We start from the raw sequence: 20,922 nt of genomic DNA, 5'->3' as shown, positions 1-20,922 counted from the left end.
TAAATATCTCCAGATCAGCCAGGTTTCTGGGCTGTCGCTGGGAAACATGGAGTTTGAGCTCCTTCCAAAGATTTTCTATTGGATTTAGACTTGCTAGGCCACTTCAGAACCTTGATATTTTACGCAGCCAATCCTTGCTTATCCTGACTGTGTGTTTTGGGTCATTGTCATTTTGGAAGACCCAGTCATGATCCATCTTTAATCCTCAAACAGAAGGAAGGTGGTTGTTCCCCAAAATCTAACAATACGTGGCCCCAGTCATCCTCTCCTGAATATAGTGCAGTCGTCCTGTCCCATGTGCAGAAAAACACCCCCAAAGCATGATGCTACCACCCCCATGCTTCACAGTAGGGATGGTGTACTTGGGATGGAACTCATCATTTGTCTTCCCCCAAATACGGTGAGTTGAATTAAGACCAAAAAAGTTTTACTTTGATCTAATTTGATCATGTAACTTTCTTCTTTGATTCTTCTGGATCATCCATATGGTCATGGGCAAACTTAACTCAACTGGCCTGGGCGTCTGTTGATTTAAGCAGGGAACCTTCTGTGCCATGCATTTTAAACCATGACGTCTTAGTGTATTACCCACAGTAACCTTTGAAACAGTGGTGCCAACTGTCTCCAGGTCATTGACCTCCCGTGTAGTTCTGGGGGGGATTCCTCACCTTTCTTAGGGTCACTGATATGCCAAGAGGTGAGCTCTTTCTTGGAACCTCAGTTTGAAAGAGATGACAGTCATGTTTAAGTACTTTTAAGTACATTTTCTAATAATTGCTCCGACAGCTGATCTTTTTTTCACAAAGCATCTTGGCAATTGTTCCTACCCCCTTTTTGAACTTATGGAGGTCAACATTTTTGTCTCTGGTATCTTTGGACAGCTCTTTGGTCTTTGTCATGTTAATGGTTGGATTCTGGTTGTGTGTGGTGGACAGGTGTCTTTATGCAGCTGACAATCTCAAACAGGTGTTTCTAATTTAGAACATGCGAACTCCACACAGGCGGGGCCAGTATTTGAACTCCGAACTGTGAGGCCAACGCTCTAAGGAGTTGCACCACCATTCCACCTATATATAGGTCCATCCATTTTCTTAGCCACTTATCCTCACAAGGGTCACAGGGAGTGCTGGAGCCTATCCCAGGTGTCAACGGGCAGGAGGCGGGGTACACCCTGAACTGGTTGCCAGCCAATCGCAGGGCACAGAGACAAACAGCCGTATTCACAATTACACCTCGGGGCAATTTAGAGTGTCCAATTAATTTTGCATGTTTTTGGGATGTGAGAGGAAACCGGAGTGCCCGGAGAAAACCCAGGCAGGCATGGGGAGAACATGCAAACTCCACACTGAACCCGGGTCCTCAGAACTGTGAGGCCAATGCTTCCCAGCAGCGACACTGTGCCGCCCATCAATATATGGTACTTTCAATATATGTTAAGCTTTAATACTTTGTTGGGAATGTTTTTGCTCTAATCACTGCTTCAATGTACCATAACATTGCCTGGGAGTTGTGAAAGCTCAGAATTGAGAAATGTATCCCCATACAGATCCTCAGCAGAAGGAATCATAAAGTCCTCTAAAACATTTTGGGAGACAGTTATGTGATGTTAGATTTAAGAAAGCAAAGTTTACCAACACCTACACTGGAAATTGCACCCCAAATAATGACTGACTGTAGATATTTCACACTGGACCTAAGGTAGCTTGTTTTGTGTTGTTCACCAGTCTTCCTCCACACCCTAGGACCTTGATTCCCAAATGAAAGACGCACCAGAAAAGAGGACCTTTGACCACTGGCCAAAAACAGTTCAGTGCTTTTTCTCCTTGGCCCAGTTGAGGCACTTGCTCTGCTGGCTCTGGTTCAGAAGTGACTTGACCCAAGGAACACAACAATTGTAGCCCATCTCCTGGATGCATCTTATGTGTTATTTTTAAGTTGTGAGTCCCGCCTCATTCCACTCTTTCTGGATCTCTGCTTGATTCTAGAATCTTCTCTGTTTGACAACTCACTGAAGCCCACCTTCATCTCCTTTGTTGGGGCATCTTCTGCTGACATTACATTGAACAGCCAGCCTCCTTAGCCCTGAACTTTTGTGGTGTAGTGTATTTTGGCATTATATAAGATAAAACCTGAGTGAGGGGAATTAATGTCTTATCTTAGAAAGTAAACTGGAAAAAACCCCTCAGTAAGTTTACCTCAGATGAACTCTGTCTACTTCAAGGGAATTGTATGACCATTTGGTACATTGTCAGCCACCTCACAGGTGACCGACCACCTGGGGTCATCACCAGGGGTTCTGGTTCCAAATCTGCACTCAATTGTGTATTGCACCCAAGTATGCAAGTCCCACAGACGTCCCGGTGCCAGGAAGGGGGGAGGATGGGACATAGGTGAGGTAGAGGAAGAAAGCTTCCCAGCAGGAGAGGGGAGAGTGGAACCTCCTGTCCACACCCAGGGGGTCAGGGGGAATGTTTTAGCAAATGGACCAATATATAGGGGAGAACTTTTTTGGGGCAGGCTCAACGTAGGTAACAGACGACGGAAGTGGTTTCTTGCAGCTGTGACAAAAAAAAACAAAAAAAAACAATTGGCCCAAACTTCAGTCTCCGAGTGTGCATCTTCTATTTGCTAGCCGGACTCAAGGGGGAACATACACTTCAGTGGCTTAGCAAATGGAGGGTTCAATGATGGTCTTCCACATATTGAGCTGAACCAAATTGCAGCAATTTAACAAAATTTCTCAAGTATAATGTACACCCCCAAAATTTACCTAAAAAAAAAATCAAGAAAACCCTTCTACCAATGTACAATGCACACCACCCATTTACTGCTACCCATATGCTCAAAATATTGGTAATTATCTGTATTTATATTTTGTTAGGTTTGTATGTGTACTGTTTTTCAAAAAAACATCCGCAGAACAATCATTGATGATAATCTTTGTGCATGTGCCGATGTAGCGGTTATATCTCAGGACAGGCCACAGGACACGCTTGTCCTGGTCCCTGTAATTGTCTGAACAGAATCCCTCAACCAACTAAAATAAATGCTCAATGATGGTATAACATTTTACTAATACTTTTGATAAGTCTTAAATAAATTAACTATTTAACACTTTAACTCTAGCATTTTTTGCATGAAATATTTGTGCATAAAATGATTGAGCAAAGTGCAGTTAATCCTCTACAATACAGATCCTTGGCCAAAACCTCATCTGACACATCTCCAATCTGAAAAATATCCATTGTAGCTACCTTTGGTGCATCAATGTCGAACTCATCATTGATGACTTGGTCTACTTCCGGTGCCTCCTGCATTGCATCATGAACATCTCATCTTGCTCCCACAGCATGTCATCCTCTGTGCCAGCCATGGCGTTTATGAGGAGAAAATGTTTGAATTCCAAGAGTTTTTTTTCTGCAGTGCAGCCTCTCGCCCTCCATTCGGCTACAATCTGTAGCAGCTTTCACTAGGGGGTCAGGTGGCTATCAAAACAACGTGAGCTCAAACTACGTAAAAAATAGCATAATGGGCACATTTAAAAAAAAAAAAAAAAAGTGACATTTCAATTGTGTGCGCTCTCCTGCTTTTTTATTTTTTTGTTCTTGTTCCCATGACACTTGTACAATGTGGTTTGAGCTCATGTTGTTTTAATATCCACCTAAAGCCATTGAGGCGAGCTATTGTTGTTTGGAACTGCCGCGCTACTTCCGGGTTGGTGACATCATCAGCACGAGTGATGACATTTCTTTTAAAAGCAGCTCTACAACTCGCTGTTGTAGTCGACATTTTTTAACTTTGTTAAAGCAAACTTATGGGCAGTCGTTCTGATCTTTGGTGCAGTAACAACAAACATGCTACTCTAATGATCGTAAAATGCAAGCTCCCGAGGAAGTCTTAGAGCTCAGGTTGGGGGCGCACATTACCGTAATAAATATAAATGTGTAACATCGAATATCATATCGAAATGTATATGTATACCTTTTTTACCACTATGTACATGCATACATCTATACAATGTGATTGTATTTTTTTATTTTTCATCCATACCTAAATATAATGCGCTATTAATTTTTTAGAAAATATTTTTGGAAAAATGTGTGCATTATTTTCGAGAAATTACGGTAATGACACCTAGGGAAACCTGCAGGTGCTTTGCATTTAGTCAATGATTAGTGTGTGACAGTTTAAAACATTTATGGCCTGCAAAATTTGGGCTGATTTCTTCACAGTATTCCAATTTTTTGGATTTTGTGGAGTTTATGAGCTGGATAACCAAACTATGTAAAAATAAAGAAATATTTGAAATTGTTTAAATTGTCTTTGAAAATGTAAATTTTGGAACTTTAACAACCATCAACACATACATACCCATATTGAGCTTCTCAGTAGTCATTAAACAAAGTGAACTCGTGGTAATGTATTTCCATAATTGGTGTCACTAAAGCTTATTGGCGAGCAATGGGTTTTAACGGGGATACAAAGTGACAACCCGCACAGCTTCGGGGAAAATGCGCTCTTAACTGGTGGCTGGTGTAATGTTTTAGCTACGGTTATCATTTGATCTTTTATCTTGAAGGTCCTTTGACAAACGAACACTGTAACCAGAGGATCAATCATGATGCACTTGTGCTGGAGTGAGGAATAAAGAAAAAAGCCACATGTGAAATTCAAGAGCAACTATTGTCTCGTTATTCTTAGATTGAGCTAGAGCACTTCTCATATATAGCAGGAACATCACATGGTGTGAGAGTGACGATAGTATAACTACGGACTCACGGGGAGGAAAAAATAAACGAATGGAGACAACAAGAAACTGTCCACGATGGAGGCATTTTGGCGTTCCAACTGCAATTTGGACTGGGACTCATCCAACATACCAGTAGTGTGGCGGAGATTCAAACAGAACTCATGTTCACGGGACCGCTTAAAAATACAGCTGAAGAGGAAAAGTGCAGTTTCCTCCTGCTGTGGATTGGCGATAAAGGACGGAATGTCATTGATATGTGGACACAGACCAAAGAAGAAGTTGCTAAAAACTCATTACGAAAAATTCTGATTACCTAACTCCGAAAGCAAACCCCATATTTGCTAGATATAAGTTTAACGAGAAGGCACAAGGTAATAGTGAGTCATTTGAGCACTTTGTGACAGAACTCAAGCTGTTGGTTAAAGAACGTAACTACACAAACAGCAATGAGATGGTCAGAGACCAAAGTTTTTCCGACCAACTCACCCAATGTACGCAAAAAGTTACTCAGCCAGGGGCCAGAGCTCACACTTGAAAAAGCTATCACCATAGCCCGCTCCCACGAGTTATCAAAAAAGACTACTAGTAAAGTTTAACTGTGGGTTCTAGTAGGCATAATGACAGCCCAAAGACCTCTGTAAAGATATGTAACAAGTATGGGGTGTACTACAAAAAAATCATCGAAAATTCAACCACTATGCAAAACCAAGTCCCACATCCAAGGTAAAATAGTGCAAAGAGAAATCCACACAGTTCAAAAACATGATGGGGAAGATGACCTGGAGGGATGATGAAGTACGTGCATTTGCAACCATTGGTTTGGGGTCACTGAAGAGAGGATTAACTATAAATTAGATACTGGTGAACAAGTAAGCATTACACCAGTAAAAGACTTTGATGCATCGATGCCTAACACACAATTGATGACTGCTGACAGCAACTTAACAGGTTATGGTGGACATGTGCTGGAAGTGAATGGATACTGAGAACTAACAAGCACATACAAAGCAAAGTCAACAACAGAGAGGTTCTATATAGTGAACTGCAAAGGCCTGCCAATCCTTGGCTTCAAAGCTTGCAAAGCCCTGGGCCTCATCAAAGTGGTGTATGATGTCAATTATGGAAAAGCAAAGCGCATCCCGTCAGACCACAACCTTGATGAATATTCAGATATTTTCCAAGGCATTGGCACATTCCCAGGCGAATCCTGTTTTAGAATTGAACCTAATGTGGCATCAGTTGTTTGCCCACCACGAAAGGCACCATTTGCCCTGAAAGAGCCTCTAAAGACAGAGTTAGAAAACATGGAAAGAGACGGGATAATTTGCAAGTTGAAGGAGCCGACCAAGTGGGTTGATGCCCTGGTTGTGTGTGAAAAGCCAAAGACACACAAACTTAGGTTGTGCCTAGACCCAAGACCATTAAACAAACCTATAATGAGTCCACACTATCCCCTACCCACATCCTAGTAATGGCCCCGTCACACCATGACGTTCTGGTCAGTGTTCTATAGCCTTTGAGGAAACCTTGGTAGTCGCCCATGGTCGCCGGAATAGCTCCAGAAGAGCGTTGTTTGAATGCTAATGAACGTCAATGATCGCTGGGAATCAGCGGAGAACGCCGGTCTGGAAAAAAAGTTTTGAACATGCACAAAAGTTCTCACCGAGACCAGCTTTCATCACCGTTTAATTTTAAACGCTGCAGAACGTTCGTGGAACGTTTTACTAAAGTTCGTCGAGCGTTGCACGCGTTTGGCTATCGTGAGTCAGTCCTAACTCGAGCTTTAATTGGTTGTTACTTAATCATTTGCTTTGCAGTGAACGACTCACTGGCGACCTATCAACGACCACTGAACACTCCTCTAGCTCACACAGCATGTAACTAAAGTCAAACGAACGTCCTTTGGCATCCATTAAGCGTCATTCGTGCGTTTCCCGAACGTCCATGCATATGGGTATATGAACCGATGCTATGTATTCTTACTTGCAGCGCTAGCTGCTGTAGTCCGCACCCCACCTTTTTTTCATCTAGGCAGCATGATGCTGACTGTTCAAACTCACGAGAACAACTGAAGTGTATGAAATTTCCAGCGTTTTCGTTCCGTTCCACTGTAAAAATTACACGCCAGCAAAACGCTATTCTGTCGTTATTCACTCGTTTAGTCACACGCTCAACACGCTCGTCTAACATTGACAAATCGCTCGTCGCGCGCCAGTGACACGTTAGTACACACACATGGTTTTTAGGGGTATCTTATTTGGTCGCTGTTACACGCTTCTCGTGCGTTAGACACACGTTAGTCATGCGTTGGACACACGTTAATCACACGCCAAATATTTCATCCTCATTTGAGAACGCTGAAAAATAGAACGATTGAAATGTTCAGAGAACGTTGACCAGAATGTCATGGTGTGACGGGGCAATAAGCAGGGGCAAAGTATTTCAGCACCTTGGATGCAAGATCCGGTATTGGGACATCAAGTTAAGCAAGGAGTCCTCAATGCTCACGATGTTTAACAAAATATATGGAAGGTACTGGTTCCTCAGGCTGGCCTTTGGAATGGTGTCTTCCCAAGACGAATTCCAGATTTGCACCCAATCTAGCTGATGTGTGTGCACCACTCAGACAGCTGCTTAGGCAGGAAACCAAGTTCAAGTGGAACGTGACAAATGAAAATGCATTCCAGAAGATGAAAGAGACCATCACAGCAAAGCCAGGGCCAGTGTTAGCCAACTTTAATTCTGGAAAGGTAACACTACAAGTGGATCCATCAAAACATGGCTGAGGTGTAACCATCATGCAGACAGGCCAGTAGCGTATGCAACCAAGCTGCTCAATAGCACTGAACAAAATTACACACAGATTGAAAAGGAACTTTATGCAGTCCTGTACAGGAGTAAGAGGTTCCACGGATATCTCTGCAGGCGAAACATCACTGTGGAATCCGATCACAAACCACTGTACACCATACTCCGAAAACCCCTAGCTCTTCCTCCACCGCGCTTACAGCGTATGATGCTTGCGTTGCAAAAGTACAACATAACTCTCATCCAAAGATCAGGCAAAGAGATCCCGTTGGCCGACACTAACCCTAATCCCTGGATTAAGAGGACGAGTCTCTAACCTAGGTTTTGGAGACACAAGTCCACACTGTCATCATCACAGCCCCAGTAAGTGCTGATAGGCTAGATGACATCAGGACACAGTCAGCTCAGGGTGAGCAGCTCTCCACTCTGAAGCAAGTCATTTGGTCTGGCTGGCCAGAGACCCGAATACAATGTCACCCACTCATCAGTGAGTACTGCAACCACCATGATGAGAGGACAGAAACTGATGGGATCCTGCTAAAAGGTGAGAAAATTATCATTACACACAAGCTCAGACCACACACACTAAAATGCATTCACGCAGGACATGTTTGTGTTGAGAAAAGCAAACACAGCGTTAAGAGACCAGGCATGGGACAACAGAATGAAGAAAAAATGTGCCATATGTCAATCACATCACCGCAGTTCCAGTATAAAGGGGCCTATGCTCCCACATGCCATCCCAGAGGCTCCATGGGATACTGTAGCAACTGATCTATTCACATGGAACACTGAAAATGACATTCATCTGTGATTACCTCAGCAGGTGCTTTGAAATAGACCGTCTGCACAACATCACCACAGCTGCAGTTATCCAGAAGATGAAAGCAGTGTTTCAAGGCATGGAATCGCCCGCCAGGTTGTCAGTGACAATGGACCATGTTACAACTCCAGAGAATTCAAGCAGTTTGCAGAGTCGTGGGGCTTCCACTACAAAACCTTGAGTCCACATTACCCGCAGAGCAATGAGTTGGCAGAAAAAACTGTCCAAACTGCAAAGCGAATCCTCACCAAGGGCAAAGAGGATAAGAAAGGCCATATCTCTGTTTTCTGGAGTATAGAAACACATCTGTCGATGGCTTCAAATCACCACCCCAGATCTTAAGCTGTAGACTGCATTCTATCCTGCCTGCAACAATGCAGCAACTCCTGATTCCTGAAGCAACTGTCCGTGCAAGGAGGGAGAACGGTCAGCAGCGCCAGAAGCAACACTACGACAAATCCACTAGGCCGATGTCGACACTACCTGCTGGCGCACCCATCTGTTTCCAGCAGGAAGATGGCACCTGGAAACCAGCGAAAGTCCCTCGACTAGCTGAGACACCACGAAGCTACCACATTCAGACCAGTGATTGCCAATCACTTCAGACGCAATCGGCGACATCTGCTAGACAAGAGCGCAACTACCACAGAGCAACCAGAAACCAATGAGGACAACTCCAGTTCTACGCAAGAGGACACAGATACACGTCATCACACCGGCTCTGATCCGGCTAACACGGCTGAGTATGGAAGTATTCCTCTGTCTTCCCAAACAACCAAGCGGCAGAGCCGCTCACGGCTGTGCATCGAAGTATTCCTCCGTCTTCCCGATCAACCGATGCTGCTATTTCTTCATCAGATGAGGATAAATCCGAGAATTCAGCTCTCGGCATAATGGTGTCCCATGGAATCGAGCGTTTGTAATACGTCACATCCACGCACTAAGATCATGTGACTCGTGAAAATGGCAGCGCCCATGAAAATTCACAATTGTCGATAAAAATCTTCTTAAAACACTAATAAATGAGAGAGAATTTAACATCACAGTCAAAATAAGTACATATTACATGACCTATTGGATACATTGTTAATAGGGTTAACCCCAAACCAGTGGAATTCCCCTTTAAGGTCAAATGAAAGCAATCACAAAAACACATTAGGTAAACAAATCACATACTACCTGTGTGAAAATATTAAGGATCTGGCGATTTAAAGGATATGGGGATGGAAGAGATTCAAACCACAATGGCTCTCACTCTAGTAGTTGAGGGTTGAGTCCACGATCGGTTTCTTCAACATCAACAATTAACCCCTCCGTAGAAATTGCATCATCCGCGTCACTGACCAATCAGAGGCCAGAGATCTGCATAAACCACGCCACTTTTGGGGACCCGCAGTTCCCGCAGACAACGTTGTATGGTCCAGTATAGCTTTTGTTAGCGTTTTATCGCGTATTTGGGTTCTTTAACAATAGATATGTTTAAGAAGTGTAGTCACGGACTTTATAATAGTGATGACAGGTATCCTGAAAGGCTAGTTGGTGGATTTCAATTCGTACCCTTCCCAAAAACTGAAGACCCAGTACGAAAAATGTCTTCGATGGATCAAACTTTGTGGAAGACCGCATAATCAACTGAATCTATCAACCGGAACAGATATGTTTGCACGAAGGTAAGCCCTATATTTGATTTTCAATACATGTCTCATATAAATAAATTAGCAGTTCTTCGCTTGCATAATATAGCTACGTGTGAATGATTGACACACTTGATCTGTGTTGAGCGATATTTTGCGATCTGACTGCACAAACGTGTCCCTTTGTTGCCGGCTACAGTAAACCGGACTGTTTGCACGAAGGTATGCCCTATATTTGATTTTCAATACATGTCTCATATAAATGAATTAGCAGTTCTTCGCTTGCATAACATAGCTATGTGTGAATGATTGACACACTCGATCTGTGTTGAGTGATATTTTGCGATGATCTGACTGCACAAACGTGTCCCTTTGTTCGCGGCTAATGAGCTAAGCTAAACCGGACTAGCAGTCCTAAAAGCCTTCGACGTGCACTGAGACACCAAGACTTGAAGGAAGGATGTTTGAAGACACTAAAGTAGTGATTGTCGTACTCGGTCGGGACTCACGTAGGTTCGGCACTAATTCAAGAATAATTATTGAGGGGAGCGCGTGACGTTACACAAAGAAAACGAGAGAAACAACTCGTAAATCAAGCCTCGCCTTCTTATTTTCTATCATACGGCGGTTCACAAACGGCTATACAGATACATATACAGATTCTGCACACAAGTGTGATAGGTAACACGAAAATAGGAAACTGTCAATGACGAATTCGTCTTTGGGTTATAATATTTTATATTATGTAGCTTCTCGGTCATCCTCTGACTCTGGAAAGATTTCGCGGCAATATGAATGGTTTCTCTGTCGATATGCATGTAAATACCATTGAAATACCCCTCGCTGAAATACTTGAAGCCCTGCTGTCTGCTTTTCAACGATATTTCACTGTTAGCTAAGAATGCGAGTGAGAAATCAGCCGGTAAATCGGACAGTTTCGCTCTATTCTTTTCTTGCTGCGCCGCCCTTTTTGCTAATTGTTTGTCTGACGTAAGACAAACAATTAGTAAAAATGGCAAATACAATACAATACATTCTTAACTGAGACAGACGCCATGTTTCTGATTTCATTCAAATCAACGATATATTATAGATTCTAAATACAATACATTCTTAACTGAGCGAGACGCCATGCTTCTGTTTTCATTCAATCATTCACACGTAGCAATGTTATGCTAGGGAAGAACGTCTCATTTATACGCGACGTGTATTGAAAATCAAATATGGGGCATATCTTCGTGCAAACACAGTCTGGTTAAGCTTCGGCCGCGAGCCGGCAAGAAAGCGACACGTTTGTGCAGTCCGATCATCGCTAAATGTCGCTCAACAAAGAATAAGTGTGTCAATCGTTCACACGTAGCAATGTTATGCTAGCGAAGAACGTCTCATTCATTTATACGAGACGTGTATTAAAAATCAAATATAGGGCATATCTTCGTGCAAACAGTCTGGTTAAGCTTCGGCCGCGAGCCGGCAAGAAAGCGACACGTTTGTGCAGTCCGATCATCGCTCAACAAAGAATAAGTGTCAATCGTTCACACGTAGCAATGTTATGCTAGCGAAGAACGTCTCATTCATTTATACGAAACGTGTATTAAAAATCAAATATAGGGCATATCTTTGTGCAAACACAGTGGTTAAGCTTCGGCCGCGAGCCGGCAACAAAGCGACACGTTTGTGCAGTCCGATCATCGCTAAATGTCGCTCAACAAAGAATAAGTGTGTCAATCGTTCACACGTAGCAATATTATGCTAGCGAAGAACGTCTCATTCATTTATACGAGACGTGCATTAAAAATCAAATATAGGGCATATCTTCGTGCAAACAGTCTGGTTAAGCTTCGGCCGCGAGCCGACAAGAAAGCGACACGTTTGTGGAGTCCGATCATCGCTCAACAAAGAATAAGTGTGTCAATCGTTCACACGTAGCAATGTTATGCTAGCGAAGAACGTCTCATTCATTTATACGAGACGTGTATTAAAAATCAAATATAGGGCATACCTTTGTGCAAACACAGTCTGGTTAAGCTTCGGCCGCGGGCCGGCAACAAAGCGACACGTTTGTGCAGTCGGATCATCACTAAATATCTCTCAACAAAGAATAAGTGTGTCAATCGTTCACACGTAGCAATGTTATGCTAGCGAAGAACTTCGAATTCATTTATACGAGACATGTATTGAAAATCAAATATAAGGCGTACCTTCGTGCAAACATATCTGTTCCGGTTGATATTAGATGGATTTAGTTGTTGATGCGGTCTTCCACAAAGTTTGATCCATCGAAGGCATTTTTCGTACTGGATCTTCGGTTTTGGAAAGGGTACGAATCGAAATCCACCAACTAGCCTTTCAGGATACCTGTCGTCACTATTACAAAGTCCGTGACTACACCTCTTAACCATATTTTTTGTTAAACAACCCAAATACGCGATAAAACGCTAACAAAACCTATACTGGACCATGCAACGTTGTCTGAGAAAATGGCGGGAACAAAAAGGAGCGTGGTTTATGCAGATCTCTGGTCTCTGATTGGTCAGCGACGCGGATTGCGCAACATCCACGGAGGGGTCAATTTGATCACAAACGCGTCTCGTATTTGGCAAGCTAAGCTAAGGACTACTCGGCCAATAAGCAAGTTTAAATTGACGTTTCCACTTGCCCAACTTCTTATGAATCCTCACCACCCTCATTGTATACGATACGTAGGTTTTACAGGTCGTGTAGGTACTAGCGTTTGATGTTTTCCTCAGTAAATATTAGAATACACAGATGCGTTTTGTTGTTAGCGAGGCAGGCTAGGCTAACTTCAGCCGAGCAACTTCAACGTGAACAATATAGCTCCAATTTGGGTACTAAGATTCCACAGATTATGATTTTAGTTCACTAAAGTCGTCACCAGGAGCGTCACACGTCGAGTATTCACAACATTCGATCAAAATTAAGCAGGATTTATTCAATTATGATCGAGCTGGCCAGAGCCTCCTGTTTAAGATGCCACCAGTTTGGGGACCTCAATCATAAGCCAAAAAAAAAATAAAAATTATACAATGACTTTCAAATGCCATTGAATAGTTTTTCAAGAGCCACAGTTTTTCTGCAAGCCATTTATATGTTTCCATTGACACCTTATTTTGTTCAAGGGAGATGTAATGTTTTAAGCTACGGTTATCGTTTGATCTTTTGTCTTGAAGATCCGTTGACAAACGAACACTACAACGAGAGGTGATTGATGCACTTGTGCTGGAGTGAGGAATAAAGAAAGAAGCCACATGTGAAACTCAAGAGCAAGTTTCGTCCCGTTATTCTTAGATTGAACTATAACACGTCTCATTATATTGCAAAATCATAACAGCTGGTTTTCTAATCTATGACCAGGTAATAATAAAGGGCGAGTGATCCAAGGCGTCATCATAGGAGACTTTACGTATTATCAAACCCATGGTGTGTCAATTGCCTCAGTCACATGGCTCCACATCCCTCGCAACGGCGATGTGTTTACTAAACGCAAATAGTGTCGGGGGTTTAATTCTAGTTATAGTTCGGTATTGCAATATTCCGCAGTTTTTCCCCACGCGGCAGGAAGCATTCTGAGATAGAACACAAATGGTGGTGAAACTACGCCCGGACTAGTAAGAAACATGATGGAATACTTTAGTCGTGAAAACGCGTCTGCGGTGTATGGGAATGCTAATTTACTAAGTGCAAGTGAATCCAACACTGCGCGTCAGGGAGAACGGAGGCGGTCTAGTGACGTCTGACCGCTCTAACCTACCCGACCAGACCTTGACTGAGTATTTCACAGGCGCACCAAGGTAAGAGAGTCACGTTGTTTAGTCAAATGATGGAAGTTGTTTGATTGAGATCACTCGATATTGAAAGCTATGGGTTTAACCTGTCGTACAACGCGCTGCGGCTGAGCAAAGTTCTGACCGGGTGACAGTACCACGTTGTTGTCGTTTTCAAATTGGTAGTGTCCTCCATTTACTAGTTAATCTGGATTATAAGAAGTTTCATTTACGATCTTCTGCATTTATGACATTACATTCAGGCTGTCAGTTAATAAAAAAAATGCTAGTGACTATCTCAGGTTAGCTGCACTAAGGCTCAAATGAATGGCAAGGCGAGCGCCTGCGGATTAATTAGCCAATGGTAACATCCGTCTTTGGGCACTTGGTATATAACAAGGCACGTAATTGGTATAACACCAGCGAACCAAATTGTGTCTATCGGAAGTGTGTGCTTCCGATCAACACAGTGCTATTTACGCACCAAAAGGCCAACTATCACTGAATGTATCACTGAATGTCATACCCGATCTGTCAAATGAATGAAAAGCTGTTTTTTTGCGAAATGGGGTTCTTTTACTTACTGTCGCCTAGAAATAACGTCATTGGGCATCATTTGAACAATTTGATACTGAGCTGAGTTGAACACCTGCAGAGGGATGGATGCATTTGCTCGGTGTTTTTCTTTTGAAGGTGCACTTACCTCGGAACGTGTGGTCTCTGATTTTTAGGATCATAAACAAATTGCCCTTTCACTTCCGGATGTTATTGATAGTAGCGTGGATAAACAACGAGCTTTTGTGGGTCCCGTTCTACCCTGAACATCACGGACCCGAGACGTAACAATCTTTAAATTTAAAGGGGCCATGTTAATCGCTGCATGGGGTTTCTTTGGGAACTCCAGTTTCCTCCCAAATACCAAAAACATGCATTGAATGGAGACTAACTTGCCCATACGTGCGATTGTTAGTGCAACTGGTTGTCTCCATGCCCCCTGCAATTGGCTGGTAACCAGTTCAGGGTGTACCCCACATCCTAACTAAAGATGGCTAGGGTAGGCTCCAGCACCCCCGTGACCCTTGTGAGGATAAGCAGCTCAGATGATGGGTTATTTGTATTGTTTTCTCTCCATCTGCCACCCGCATGGTTTTTTTTATGCCTAGATCTGCAAATTTGGTCTCTCATGATGGGATCATGTCAAACTACTGCTATAATATCCTGCCTTGTGTCTTTCAGAACACAAGACAAGCTATATTACAATATCACCATATCCCGGCATTTAAAATGATTGGACTCTTTCCGTCAAATCAAATTGTTGATGGAGGCGGGGTTGGAAAACGTGGCAATGCTATTAGACAACAGTAATGGTGGAAGAGCTGTTAGTGTCAAATACAGCAATGTTTTGTGGTGGGGGAAAAAAAGAAGAAATGTGTGTGTGTGTGTGCTGCATTCCTGGTTCAGGCTGTCCATTGTTCAAGTCGAGCTTTAGGTAATGGTCATGTACTTTTAATACCACTAGCAAACAGGCAAATGACATTATGTAGCTAGCTGGCTAAATGTTGACAACGGCGACCAAGGGACGGGGTGCATTTGCAAGACGTAATCCTATTGGTCAATGTAAAGATGCTATGTTATCGAGTTCTCATTGATGTAATACATGGAAGATATCCCAAAAAATCAAACCTGTTAGATTCATTTTGGCATTGTAGTGCTTCTCTGACTCCAACTCGCTAATTGTGGTTTATGTCTCAATAGAAAAGGTTTTGTCATTCCCAAATATGTTAGCCCAATCATCCAAATTGGGATAATAACACAGTAAAACCTTTGTAGTTTGAGCCAGGCATACAAACCTAAAAGAGAAATCTGGAGGTTTGGTGAGAAAGCATTGACTGAAATTCTGTATGGCTGCTTGCTTTTTTTTTTTCTTCCCACTATGGGTTCGTATGGCATGCTTGTTTTGTTGGAACACCCTTGCTCTGTTTTCCATTGTCATGGTAATGAAAGATTTAAAGCCCAAGTGTCCTCCCTATAAACATTCTAAAATAGATATTGTAATGAAAAATACATATAACATTCTTCATTTCAATGTCTATACGAAAAAATAAATGTGAGCGAAGAGCGCGTCATCCATGTGCAAAGTTGTAAGAGTGTCATTCTACGATATCCAAGTGGTCGCCATATTGGCTGCATCCTCCGTCTGTGACGTCACCCGGACATTCGCCAATGAAAACACGCGGTGCATCCTAACTATGGGAGACAAACGCGACCCTTCTGACACGGAAGCTTTTTTCGAAAAGGAGAACACCACACAGCTGAGTGAAGAGGCATTCTCGGCTGGGTTCTTCAGATTCGCCGCTGTCCGCTCAGCAGCCCGACGCCGTCCGACACGCACATCAACATATTTCGTACGCGGATCTTTTGTTATATTATGAGAGACTGATTACGTGGTCCGTTCCACACTATTATTTTTTTTTTGTAGCTGTATACACACCTATCTGTTATTTGGAACCCACAAAGCTCTCGTCCTCTGCACCCGTGCAATCCATTTTTCACAACGAACCGAGTCACTTGCAAACTAAATCCATTCTCCCGAGTGTTCAAGCAATGTCCAGCAATGCAATGAGCCGGCATTTTGGCTAACACCAAGAAACAACAAGCTACCTTCCGGAGGTAAAACCAATGGAAACAAACGACTCCACTTGGGGGCGCTGCTGTCCTTTACGTCACTTCCTGCTTCTTCTTGAAAACAAATCCCTCAAGAGGATTTTCATGGCGGGAGTTACAAAAAGCTGTATACGTCAAACTCATGTTTTGTGGGGGGAAAAAAACGCATGGGCCCATATTGGCTGACGTTTTTTCATTAATAACATACTAAAAATCATCCATTTCATGACAGTAGCCCTTTAAGGCCTCTTTATATTCACGTGGTCGACAATGCCCGAATTGCATCACGTGACCGACGCATTTCCTTTCGTAGCACCTCTCCGTAACTTGCTGCGCACACCAAAAAAGTTGCTCTGCAGAGAATGTTGCGGAGATCATCTCTCATGATTGGTCTGTTTTAGTCACATGCTGTGATGACGTACTCACCATTCCTTCTGGCTCCAGATATCACCTACACCACCGCCTTTTTGATTGACTTTTCACCACAATTAAATGTATCAGGTTGTTTAGGTTAATTTGGTCTAGCATACACTATTCCGCAGTCACCATTTTTACTTTGTTCATTGTTATCGAAAGGAACGTGAAAACGGCTTCGGGAAATGGCCAAAAGGTGCTGACCCAAACTCCACTCTGTGGCGTCCTGGCCATTACCAGCCGTAGCGACATCTTTCACTTGAAGAAGAATTGCAGCACATATTCAAAACTGCGCGTGTGGGTTGCGGAGTGATGTCAGTGCGGTCTCCACACACACACACACACACACACACACACACACACACACACGAGTATAAAGCGGCCTTTTGGCATTTGCCCAGTAGTGAGGGAGCCGGATTGCAAAGTGACTTATTTGCATAATTGCACAGAACCTTGCATTTAAAACAGGCTGATTTTTGCTAGGCAAAGAAAATGGAGTCCGAAGTATTATCCATCCATTCATGTTCGGTGTCACGAGTTCTAGGATAGTAGTGCATAGGTATTCCAATTCTTAATCCTTGGGCTGTTTTCATTCGGATGACAAAGATGTGTTAAAAAGACAGCTGGGAAATGTTTTAATTTTAAAATGTATATTTCATTTGGGCAACAGGTTGTGATGATATCCTTGTAAAACATTTGTTGGTTTGAATAAGTTATGTTGAATGTCATGAACCAGTGAATGTGTTTAGTGACCCCAAGAAAACCATTCGGACTTCTTTTGCTCTTTGCTATTTAGAATGATCACCCTTCTGCTTGATAAGTCACAAGGCTCCAACAAGTACTGGAATCACAACAGGAGTAATAAAAGACAACGTGTAACTGCTTATGTCTTATTCATTATCCATTTCTAGTGCTGTAGCATTATCAAGTATATAGTCGGGTCTTTTTTGAGAGCTGGTTGAAATATGATCTTTGTTATGCGGATGTTTTCAAATCGTCCAAGGGTGTTGTTCAAGGTTTGTTTGTTGAAATTATTGGCAGTTTGTGTTAAACAAAAGTGGCCCCCAGTTTCCAAAGAGGAGAACAGTCACTTGTCTAAGTATGCAGTGCGTTATATGGGTGCAGTCATTGGTCGACCTCCAATTTTTTCAACAGGAAAATGTCTACATTAAAATAAATGTCTATTTGCTGTATTGATAATTCATGACAGGTGTTACACTAATGGAAGAAGAGAAACGGTGTTGTAAACAGTCAGGCAAGTGTATAAATAACAGCTTATAAAATAACTTCCCCATTTGTTTCTTTCTGCATAACATAGCACTAGAAAAACAAAACACACCTGGGGAGTTAATACTTTTGCTCAAGGTTTCCCAACATTTTTGACCACACAGGTGAGTGTTATGACTAACGCAGTCTCAAACTTGTTGGAGGTAATGAACGTCTCAAGGTTCATGTGTTCACACACATATATATATTCCAATTAATTTGTGGTGGTGTTAAAAACAGAATACAATGATTTTCAAATCATGTTCAACCTATTTTTAATTGAAAACACTACAAAGACACAATGTTTTTTTAAACTGATTAACTTCATCTTTAGCCAATTATCATTAACTTTGAATTTTGTGGTTGCATCCATCCATTTTCTCTTCTGCTTATCCTCACAAGAGTCATGGGGCATGCTGTAGCCTATCCCAGCTGTCAACGGGCAGGAGGCAGGGTACCCCCTGAACTGGTTGCCAGCCAATCGCAGGGCACATAGAGACAAACAGCCGCGCTCAGAATCACACCGAGGGGCAAGTTAGAGTGTCCAATTATTGTTGCATGTTTTTGGGATGTGGATGGAAACCGGAGTGCCCGGAGGAAACCCATGGAGAGAACATCCAAACTCCACACAGGCTGGTCCACCGTGCTGCCCTTTATGGTTGGAACATGTTCCAAAAAAGATGGGACAGGTGGCAAAAAAGACCTGTTTAGAACATCTCACAGGTGAATAGGCTAATTGGGAACAGGTGGGGGCCATGATTGGGTAAAGTGGAGTTTGGCTGAATTGCTCAATTATTCACAAACTAAGATTGGGTGAAGTTCACCTTGTTGTGAACAAGTATGTGAGCAAATAGTTGAACAGTTTAAGGACAATTTTCCTCACCGTACAGTTGTAGGGAACTGAGGGATTTCATCATCTATGCTCCATAATATAACGAGTAATAATGTAACGGCAAGGCCGAAAACCAACATTGAATGCTCGTGACCTTTGATCCCTTGAGTGGCACTGCATCAAAACCAACATCAGGGTGTAAAGGATATCACGACATGGGGTCAGGAACACTTCAGAAAACCAATGTTAGTAAATACAGTTCAGCGCCACATCCGTAAATCCAAATTAAAACTACTATGTAAAGCGAAAGGCATTAATCAACAACACCTAGAAATGCCACCGGCTTCTCTGCGTCCAAGCTCATCTGAGAAGTACTGATACAAAGTGGAAAAGTGTTCTGTGGTCCAACGAGCCTACATTTGAAATTGTTTTTGGAGATTGTGGAGACTGTGTCCCCACTGTCAAAGACCATAAGAACCATCCGAATTGGGGAAAATTCTTTTGAGATAAAAAAAAAAAAAAAGTAAACCTCTTGGCACAAAACAACCATGTCCATCTGCCACCTTTTGTCTGTTATGACCGTTTAATCCAATACCGCCAGGCATCGTTGTTCGGTACTACTTATCCTCATTAGGATCTGTCCTATCCCATCTGACTTTTGGGTAGACTAGTCCCAATGTTAGCTGCGATGTCACACACATACAAAAAGTTGTTCACACTTGCGTTCACTCTTAGGGACAATTTAGTGTCTTCAGTTAAGGTTTTTGGAATGTTTGGGTGGTTGGAGTGGATGTCTATGAAATACTCGGTCAGCGGTACTTGTCAGCCCTCAGCTGGTAACGTACAATTATTGTCCTTGTGTTGCTAAGTAACCCTCCATTGCTGCGTGACCTCCTTCTGATGTTTTGTGGGGAGATGTGCACGCCTTTTTATTAGATTCTTATTCTTTAATAATCATAGAAACATTACATTGTATGATTATAAACAGCACTCAGTTTACAACAGTTTAAGAATAAATGTTGCATCTAGTCCAGTTTACACAAGGCACAGTGGGCTTGATTCCTCCACCAATTCAAACAATCATGTCTGAATTTGAATTTCTGCGCTAGGAAACAAGGTACGTTTAACAAAGAAATATGCAATAGAGTAAGACTATGATAGGAGAACCACGAGATGGGGATGACTGGATACTCATCATTTCCAACTATAATAATGTTTGACAAGGACGAGTTTTGTTGGATTTTAGTAGTCTAATTAAGATACAGTATTTAATCATAATTTTGTATGCTGTTGAAAGGTGGGTGAAGAGGGGTGCTTTATTTCAGAGAGCTGGAGGTCTTACAGCTCTATAAGAGACCATTTTTGCTGCGTGGTTTTTCCCTGCTATACAGTGAAGGAAAATAAGTATTTGAACATTCTGCTAAATTGCAAGTTCTCCCACATAGAAATGATGAAGGGGTCTGAAATTATCATCGTAGGTGCATGTCCACTGTGAGAGAGATAATCTAAAAAGAAAAATGTAGAAATCACAATGTGTGATTTATTTGTGTGATACAGCTCCAAAAATGTATTTGAACAACTGTCTATCAGCTAGAATTCTGACCCTCAAAGACCTGTTAGTCCACCTTTACAAGTCCACCTCCACTCCATGTATTATCCTGAATCAGATGCACCTGTGTGAGGTCGTTATCCGCATAAAGACACCTGTCCACTACATACAATCAGTAAGACTCAAGCTTGTAACATGGCCAAGACCTAAGAGTTGTCCAAAGACAAAATTGTACAGCTCCACACAGTTGGAAAGGGCTACGAAGAAATTCCCAAGCAGCATGATGAAAAAAGGTCCACTGTTGGAGCAATCGTTAGGAAATGGAAGAACCTAAACATGATGGTCAATCTCAATCGGAGTGGAGCCCCGTGGGGTCTCAATGATCCTTAGAAAGGTA

At 42.4% G+C, this 20,922-nt stretch overlaps 1 protein-coding gene across 2 annotated transcripts in view; it reads left to right on the top strand.

Moving 5' to 3' along the window:
• Positions 1–12,635: 12,635 nt before the first annotated feature.
• Positions 12,636–20,922, top strand: part of slc5a6a (solute carrier family 5 member 6a) — a 34,788-nt gene continuing 26,501 nt past the window's right edge. The window contains exon 1 of one of the 2 annotated variants that reach the window (XM_061812541.1): positions 12,636–13,827. The gene's annotated coding sequence lies outside the window, so the exon portion shown is untranslated. Of the gene's footprint in view, positions 13,828–13,960; positions 13,983–20,922 lie in introns of those variants that run through there. The other variant, XM_061812542.1, reaches the window with a different exon arrangement.

Source organism: Syngnathoides biaculeatus, chromosome 23 (assembly GCF_019802595.1).
Source record: "Syngnathoides biaculeatus isolate LvHL_M chromosome 23, ASM1980259v1, whole genome shotgun sequence".
Lineage (NCBI taxonomy): Eukaryota > Metazoa > Chordata > Actinopteri > Syngnathiformes > Syngnathidae > Syngnathoides > Syngnathoides biaculeatus.
Note: the sequence above shows the minus strand (reverse complement) of the source record. Positions and strands in the feature narration are given on the sequence as shown.